Below are 9098 nucleotides of genomic sequence, written 5' to 3'. Positions count from 1 at the left end.
GGACCTCTGAGACTATCACAGTGCAGATGCATTTATACGGAGACTTGATTATACACAGATGGATTCTATTTATCATCATTAGTCATTTTGGTCAACATTGGATCATTCAGAGATCCTCACTAAACTCCTGGAGAGAGTTTGCTGCACTGAAAGTAAAGGGGCTGAATAATTTTGCACGCCCAACTTTTCAGTTTTTTATTTATGAACAAAATTCGAAATATCCAATACATTTCGTTCTACTTCATGATTGTGTCCCACTTGTTGTTGATTCTTCCCAATAAACTACAGTTTTATATCTTTATGTTTGAAGCCTGAAATGTGACAAAAGGTCGCAAAGTTCAAGGGGGGAGAATACTTTCGCAAGGCACTGTGGATAGATAGATAGATAGATAGATAGATAGATAGATAGATAGATAGATAGATAGATAGATAGATAGATAGATAGATAGATAGATAGATAGATAGATAGATAGATAGATAGATAGATAGATAGATAGATAGATAGATAGATAGATAGATAGATAGATAGATAGATAGATAGATAGATAGATAGATAGATAGATAGATAGATAAATGAAAACATATGCAGCATTAATTATATATGGATCCTTTTTTTTTTTTAGTCCACCTAGTATGAAATATTACTTATGAATAGTATGTTGTCTTTTATCTATCGTGCAGGTGGCACTCTAGGCTCCTCTTCATATGAAATTTACACACAGATCCTAACAAATCATAGGAGTGGCTCCTCCCTTATCAGGCAGCTCTCTATGCAGTTTCAATTAAACAGGGCCTTCCGAAAAGAAAGCTTCTTCTGTTCTCTATACCTGAACCACGCTGCTCTGGGAATCTTTTTATCATGTATTAAACATTTATTTATAAAGCAAACTGTATATATAGTCAAAAATATATAATATTTGCAGATCGCACTGCGATATGCGATCGCAACTGGGGGTGTCGTTAACTTTTAATTGACACCCCCCGCATATCGCATATGGCAGTGTGAACTGCCAGGGGTACGGATGCGATGCGGGATCATGCTGCATATTCGCAGCGTTCCCGCATTGCATAAATGTGAACCGGGACTTTAATCTATTGTTACTAGCAGATTTAACCACTTGTTAGCAATCACCTAAATAGGCTAGGAGTAGCAAAGGAGATTCTTCATAGTTCAACTGTACTAGTAAAATTGATAACGATTAATTGCTAGGAGTAGCAAATGATACCTAAAGAAATAATATGAATGGTTGCCTATGGAGTAAGTGACACAAGTAATAGTCAAGTAGCCTTAATGATTGCACTATATTCCATTCATGTGCAATTCATCACTAGAGATGGCCCTAACACCCCCCGTTTGGTTCGCACCAGAACTCCCAAAAAGGGAAAAAGTTCTCACCCGAACAGCGAACTCTATTAAAGTCTATGGGACCCAAACTTGAAAAAAATCAGAAGTCCCCATTTTGAAGGCTTATATGCAAGATATTGGCCATAAAAAGGGTATAGGAGTCTGGGTACTGCCCTGGGGGAGATGTATCAATGCAAAACTTTTTTTTACAGGAGCATTTTAACAATGCTTAAAGTACAAAAAAAAAGAAATATTCCTTTAAATATAGTGCATGGGGAGTCCCCTTAGTCTGCCTGTAAAGTGGTGCATCTGTACCATGTATAGAACCTACTGCGGCAAAACTGGCATTTCTAAAGAAATGTTGGAAATACAATACCATTGCTGGCAATAGAAAAATGTTTAGATTGGTCCCCCCCCCCCCCAATCCAATCCATACCAGGCCCTTCAGGTTTGGTGTGGGGCTCCCCTTAAAATCCATACCAGACCTGAAGGGCCTGATATGGAATGGGGGGGACCCCCACGGTATTTTTTTTTTCACTTTTTTATTGCCTGCAATGTTTGTTTTTTTTTATTCAGCTGTCAGCAGGGAAACCCATTGACAGCTGATGACTCACCGGGTGTTAAGGAAGTGGCGGCCAGCTTCCTGGCCCCGCTCCTTAACAACCAGCTATTCACTGCGTCGGGCGAACAGGCGATTTTTGGGCCAAACTTTTGCTATATTGCAGCTTACCAATTCTTAGATGCGATGTCAGCATTAGCTTCCTTTTAAGGCTTTCTTTCTTCTATTTTCATCTGGTGATTCAGCCAGTAAGTCTGTAATTTTTCAAAAGAACAAGCTATTTTCTAGATCTTTTGGGGATGTGATGTTTTAGGGATGGGATGGGACTAACCATTTAATACTGGCAGTATTGCCACTCCCCACAGACTGACAATGGTGCAGTCCAAAGTTGCCCCTGTGCTCCTTCATCCAGAGTGGAGGCACTCTAATATAGGAGACGTGTTTCTTTTAGCCAGATCACCACATGAAAACAGAGGGAAAAAGCCTAAACAAAATAAGAAAAATAATTCAGCTATTAGTGCTGATTGATAATCTGTAATATATACATTTTTTTTTGTTTTGGTTTTAATACCACAAATCTTGTTCTTCTGTCTTAGTCTGGATGGATTTTTGATTGACTGATGATGTGCTAGTATTTAAATGGTACTTATCAGTGATTTGATGAGAAGTCCAATTACTGTTATGTCTGTTGCTATTTTAATCATTATATTTCCTGTTCAGTATATCTTTTTTCTTATGTCTATCAGTCTGTCAAGCCATACCTGTTTTATATCTCGATGATGCAGTATGAACTCATTTAAAGACGTACTGGACATTTAGATTTAATCCCTTAAACCCACAGTGACTCTCTCTCTTTACAATATTAAATATAATAAAAGCATGCAATCTTGCTGACACTGTGTGATTTACAACAAGGGAGGACTAATAATTAAAGGCAATTGTTACATTTAATTCGCCCTTTAATACACATCCAACCCATTTGGTACTTTTACGGTTTAGAGCAGAATTTAGGTTTAGTTTTCATGCTCCACCCTTGTCTTTATCCTTCCAGTTAAACAAGTGGGGATTATTGTTCACCCTGTCAGTTAAGTCTGAATAATACTTTAAATACAAATTAGAAAAAAATAAAATAAAAAACGATTGTTTAACCACCTCAATACTGGGCACTTAAACCCCCTTCCTTCCCAGACCAATTTTCAGCTTTTAGCGCTGTTGCAATTTGAATGACAATTGCGCGGTCAATAAACCAAATTTGTGCCATTTTTTTCCCCACAAATAGAGCTTTCTTTTGGTGGTATTTAATCATCGTCAGGTTTTTTCTTTTTTGGTGCACAAATAAAAAAAGACTGAAAAGTTTGAAAAAAAAAAAACGTTTTTTTGTTTAGGTTATAAAATTTTGTAAATAGATATGTTTTTTCCTGCACTGATGAGCACTGATGATGCCGCACTGACAGGCACTGATGAGGAGACACTGATGGGGTGGCACTGATGGGGTGGCACTGATATGCAGCACTGATGGGCACTGATAGGTAGCACTGATATGCAGCACTGATGGACACTGATAGATAGCACTGATATGCAGCATTGGTGGGCACTGATAGGCAGCGCTGATGGGCACTGATAGGCAGCACTGATGGGCACTGATTGGCGGCACTGATGGGTGGCACTGTTGGGCGGCAATGATCAGCACTGATCGGCACTGATGGGTGGCACTGATCGGCACTGATGGGGGGTACTGATGGGCACTGATAGGCAGCACTGGTGGGCAATAATGGGCACTGGTGGGCGACACTGATAGATGGCAATAACGGCACTGGTGGGCAGCACTGATAGATGGCATTGGTGGGCAACACTGATAGGGAGGGCACTGGGGGCTCTCTGAGCCCTGCTTGCCATCCCTGGTGGCCATAGTGGGCATCCCTGGTGGTCATGGGTGGGCATCCCTGGTGGCTTAGTGGCACCCCTCCCCCCCCCCCAGGGCTGCACTGGTAATCAATGTTCTGATTACCAGCACAGACCCCCCCTGTGATCAGTGAGTAATTAGAAATACTCACTGATCACCCCGGCTGCAGAATCGATCCTCTGATCTTCTCCTCACTGACAGGATCTGTCAGGAGGAGAAGAGATCGATGCCGTTACAACGGCTCTATTTACATTACATGACGGCTGTGATTGGACACAGCCGTCATGTGATCAGGAGGGCCAATCACAGGGCCCTCCTGCCGAATGATGTTGCTCTGTGTCCGAGGGACACAGGCACGCGCAGCGGCGCGATCTCTCTCCTTCTGAAGGACGTTCCGGAACGTCCATTCAGAAGGACGAGACTCCCGCCCGGCCGTATATCTACAATGGCCCGGGTGGGAGGTAGTTAAAAAGAGCAATGTCAAATAGCCTTAATCTTGCAGGATGACTCTACAACAATGACTAGTAGCATCTTCCCATGAGATTTGAGCTGCTTAGCATTTCCTGAGTTCTCAATAGAAAGATGATGATGTCACCCTCGTCTTGGTGCCACTAAAGCTGGGGGAAAGACAATTATACTATCTAACTTTTTTTAACCACTTGCCGACCGCTTACTGTATATAAACGGCAGCAGAGTGGCACCTACAAGCAGAGTCACGTTTATAAACGTCATCTGCCTGGGAGGAGCTAGGGGGGAGAGCGTGTGCCGCCAGCGGCACGCTCCCGCCCCCGATCATCAGCGGGGAAGCTGGCACATGTGTCAGGTGGCTCCAATTGCCTACTGACACTCTCGATCTCTCCCCGCTGAGAGAGAAGGACGGACGGCTGATGTAAACACAGCCGTCTGTCCTTCAGCCTGCAATGATCACAGAGACCATGTGATCCTGCTATATAGGATCGCATGTCTCTGTAATCATTTCAAAAGCCCAACCCCCCCACAGTTAGAATCACTCCCCTAGGCTTACATTTAACCCCTTGATCACCAACAGTATTAACCCTGTAAGGGTAATCCTAAACTCACGGGTTTCAATAACATTTTGACTGTTGAAGCCAGATTGAAAATTATATTTATTTAGACAAACATGCAGATAGGAAGACATTACATTCTGTTGGCTTAATGAACATTGCTCTAACTTCCTAAAGACTTGTATTACAATTTTATACATTCTGAAGTGGGTGGCACCTATCTAAAGTTTCTTTGAAGTTCCATCTCAGTCTTTGATGACATTCTTTGATATGCGAAATGGACATTTAACATAAATGTGTCACTTCCAAAACTTGTTGGCTAAACAGGTCTACAGAGGCAGAGATAGCAATCTTAACAGCTGGAGCTGCAAATGGCACAACAGCTGTCATACAATACGACCTCTCACAAAACATAAATCCAATATATCTGCTTAATCACAAATCCATGCCCGATAATGATAAGTAAATATTTGATAAACAAAATGGCTGCTTCCCTTTTCCTCATCAACCCCTTCCCTGCCAATGGCATTATTACAGTAACAGCGCATATTTATAGCACTGATTACTGTAGTAATGTCACTGGTACTCCCAAAAGTGTCAAAAATGTCAGTTAGGGGTCCGATCTGTCTGCCGCAATGTCGCAGTCCCGCAAAAAATTGCAGATTGCCGCAATTACTAGTAAAAAAAATAAAAAATAAAAATTACATAAATCTTTCCCTTAGTAGATGCAATAACTTTTGCGCAAACCAAACTAAGTACGCTTATTGCGATTTTTTTTTTTACCAAAAATATGTAGCAGAAAACAAATTGGACTAAAATGTTAAAAAATTTAGATTTTCACATTTTTTTTGAGGGGCATGTTATATAGCAAAATGTGAAAAATATTGTTTTTTCTTCAAAATTGTCGCTCTTTTTTTGTTTATAGTGCAAAAAATAAAAATCGCACAGGTGATCAAATACCACCAAAAGAAAGCTCTATTTGTAAGAAAAAAAGGACGCCAATTTTATTTGGGTACAGCATTGCATGGCCGCGCAATTGTCCGTTAAACTCACGCATTGCCGAATCGCAAAATAGGGCCTGGTCATTAAGCAGGAAAATCTTCTGGTCCAGAAGTGGTTAAAAAATATAATTTTTATTAGAGTTTTGTGTTCATTACATAAACAGTTTCAGCAGAAGCATCGGAACCTATAAAACATCAAACAACAACTTATTGTTTATGACTTATTCATATCAACAGGGTAAAAATTACAGCGTTTGTCCATATCAGCGACTTGAGCTTAGTGCCCCCACAGGTTTTGTTTTACATTTCTTTGCAGCATATAAAGGTGGGCATGGGGCCCTCGCTGATCACGCAGACCTTGCTTTTTGTTACAAGATCTGCTTTAAAAGTTAAAAAAGATGGTCTGCCTTTTTAAAGGGAATGCCTAAGCTGGCCATAGATGGTTTGAATCTCGGCCGGTCCCTGCTGAACCGATCCATCAATTAACTTGGGTACAACCAGTATGCCAGATATTTCATGTGATTTTTGCCAGTGGCTGTAGTTGCTAACAACAATCACTGTGTTCTTCTGGCAGGATTGGCTCCCCATCCCGCCCCCCCCAAATCCCCACCACCATCTGCCTGGAGAACATATTATCTCCGCGGGAGAGATTCCCCCATCAACACTGACTGTGTGTGTATCATCAATGGCCTGCCATAGTCTTTTTGGGGGATTTAAATAATCATTGTATGCCATTATTTTACTAAAAATCTTCAATGTATAATTTGGAATTTTTTTTATGTATGAAGGGGCATCCATATTTGCTTATTACAAATATAGTCTCCTCCTCCTGCATTGTACAAATAGTTGTGCTTTTTTCTTTTTTTTTTAATACAAATAATGTATTCAGGTAACCAGTGCTATTAGTTTTTTATGCAGAGAACCACTATAGGACAGGAAATTTGGACTACAGAACCCCCCTCCAAAACATAGCGGGGATTATTCTGTTGTTCATAGAAGTAACTTTGCAGGATTGATAAAATGGCCTGAGATAACACTGCAGAGTGCACAGAATAGAACTGGCTTTCATAATCAACAAATATTTTTTGCACTTACTGAACAGCTAGAACAAGCTGCTTTTAATGGTATATTTGATAGATCAAAATATATATATATAATTGTTATATTATTTTTATATAGGATTTATATAGTGGCAACAGTTTGATATGTATATACAGTATATTGCCAAAAGTATTGGGACCCCTGCCTTTACACACACATTAACTTTAATGTCATCCCAGTCTTAGCCCATAGTGTTAAATATTGAGTTGACCCATCCTGTGCAGCTATAACAGCTTCAACTCTTCTGGGAAGGCTGTCCACAAGGTTTAGGAGTGTAACTATGGGAATATCTAACCATTCTTTCAGAAGCACATTTTTGAGGTCAGGCACTGATGTTGGGCAAGAACGCCTGGTTCACAGTCTCCGCTCTAATTCATTTCAAAGGTGTTCTGTGGGGTTGAGGTCAGGACTCTGTGCAGGCCAGTCGAGTTCCTCCATCCCAAACTCGCTCATCCATGTCTTTATGGACCTTGCTTTGTGCACTGGTGCGCAGTCATGTTGGAACAGGAAGGGGGCCATCCTCAAACTGCTCCCACAAAGTTGGGAGCGTGAAATTGTCCAAAATGTCTTGGTATGGTGACGCCTTAAGAGTTCACTAGAACTAAGGGGCCAAGCCAAACCCCTAAAAAATAAAAAGCCACACGATAATCCCTGCTCCACCAAATGATTTGGACCAGTGTACAAAGCAAGGTCCATAAAGACATGGATCAGCAAGTTTGGGGTGGAGGAACTTGACTGGCCAGCACAGAGTCCTGACCTAAACACCTTTGGGATGAATTAGAGCAGAGACTGCAAACCAGGCCTTCTTGTCCAACATCAGTGCCTGACCTCACAAATGTGCTTTTGGAAAAATGGTCAAACATTCACATAGAAACACTCCCAAACTTTGTGGACAGCCTTCCCAGAAGAGTTGAAGCTGTTATAGCTGCAAAGGGTGAGCCAACTCAATATTGAACCCTACGGACTAAGACTGGGATGATATTAAAGTTCATGTGCTTGTAAAGGCAGGTGTCCCAATATTTTTGACAATATCGTGTATATATATATATATATATATATATTTGTTTAGCGTTTACTTACACTGTATTACATTAAACAATCCATTCCCTTATACTTCTCTGTGTTTTATAGTGATGTAGACATCAGCAGGAGGAACCAGTGAGCGCTGTCGGGGACACAGGAGATTGTCACTCCTAGCATTGTAAGTTTCAGAAGAAACTTAAGCTGAGGATTCCTCTGCATCAGAGTGGTATTTGGCCGTGTGGGCAGCAGAAGTGGTAAGTATTCTCTGTCTTCTGTACAGCATCTTATTGCAGGTTTAGTTATACGAGAGACACTTAACCAGTTGGAAGCTGGTTCATAAGGGGTGCAGGGGCGTCCCCCCCCCAAAGTTCCCAAAGTTAGTTTGCATAATCATAGAACAATTTCTTTTTAAATAACTGATAATATGACTAACATTTTTTAACATCTTAATGTTAAAAATTTTTAGTCATATTATAATTTATTTAAAAATCAATTGTTCTATGAGTGTGCATTCACTGTACTGGGAGGGGTACTGGACTATGGGTTTTTATTAGGTCCATAATTTTTTTACAAGCATTTGATTAGAGCCTGAGGCTCTAATTGGCTTGCTTTAGGTTGTCCTCAGGGCGCAGAGCACTGCCCCCTCCCACTTTTAGCAAATCAATATTTGCCACTGCGTCCCTTATCGTTCCGGCCAATCAGGACAGGAGGCTGAAGATTTGGAATCTGAAAAGAAAACCGCCGGGTATGAGGGAACCTGTGACCGTTGGAGGGATCCATTTGTAGGTAAGTCTCACGGCGTCCTGTGGTGAGTGCTGACCTAGAGGGGTGCATTTTAATGATAGGCTCAAATGTTGTTGCTGCAGTTTGTAGTGTCCTGGCTGATTTCTTTAGCTAGCTTGTCCCCATTTGCCAATGGAAAAAGACAACTTCCTGTTCAGTTTCATTTAGCGTCCAATGCATGCCTTGCCTTCCATTCTATGTCCCATCACAAATGTGAGTGTGCTGTTGTAATTGAAAAAAAAAATCTTTTAACTGTATGATACCTCTCTGTGTGCCTGTGAATGCTCTGCCTGCTTGTGTCTGTGTAAGATATAATTACTATGTAGCTCTTACCAACAGGAGTACTAGACTTAAGCCT

This window comes from Pelophylax lessonae (assembly GCF_965119305.1).
Source record: "Pelophylax lessonae genome assembly, chromosome: 7".
Taxonomy (NCBI): domain Eukaryota; kingdom Metazoa; phylum Chordata; class Amphibia; order Anura; family Ranidae; genus Pelophylax; species Pelophylax lessonae.
The sequence above is the reverse complement of the archived record's forward strand: the minus strand, read 5'-3'. Positions refer to the sequence as shown.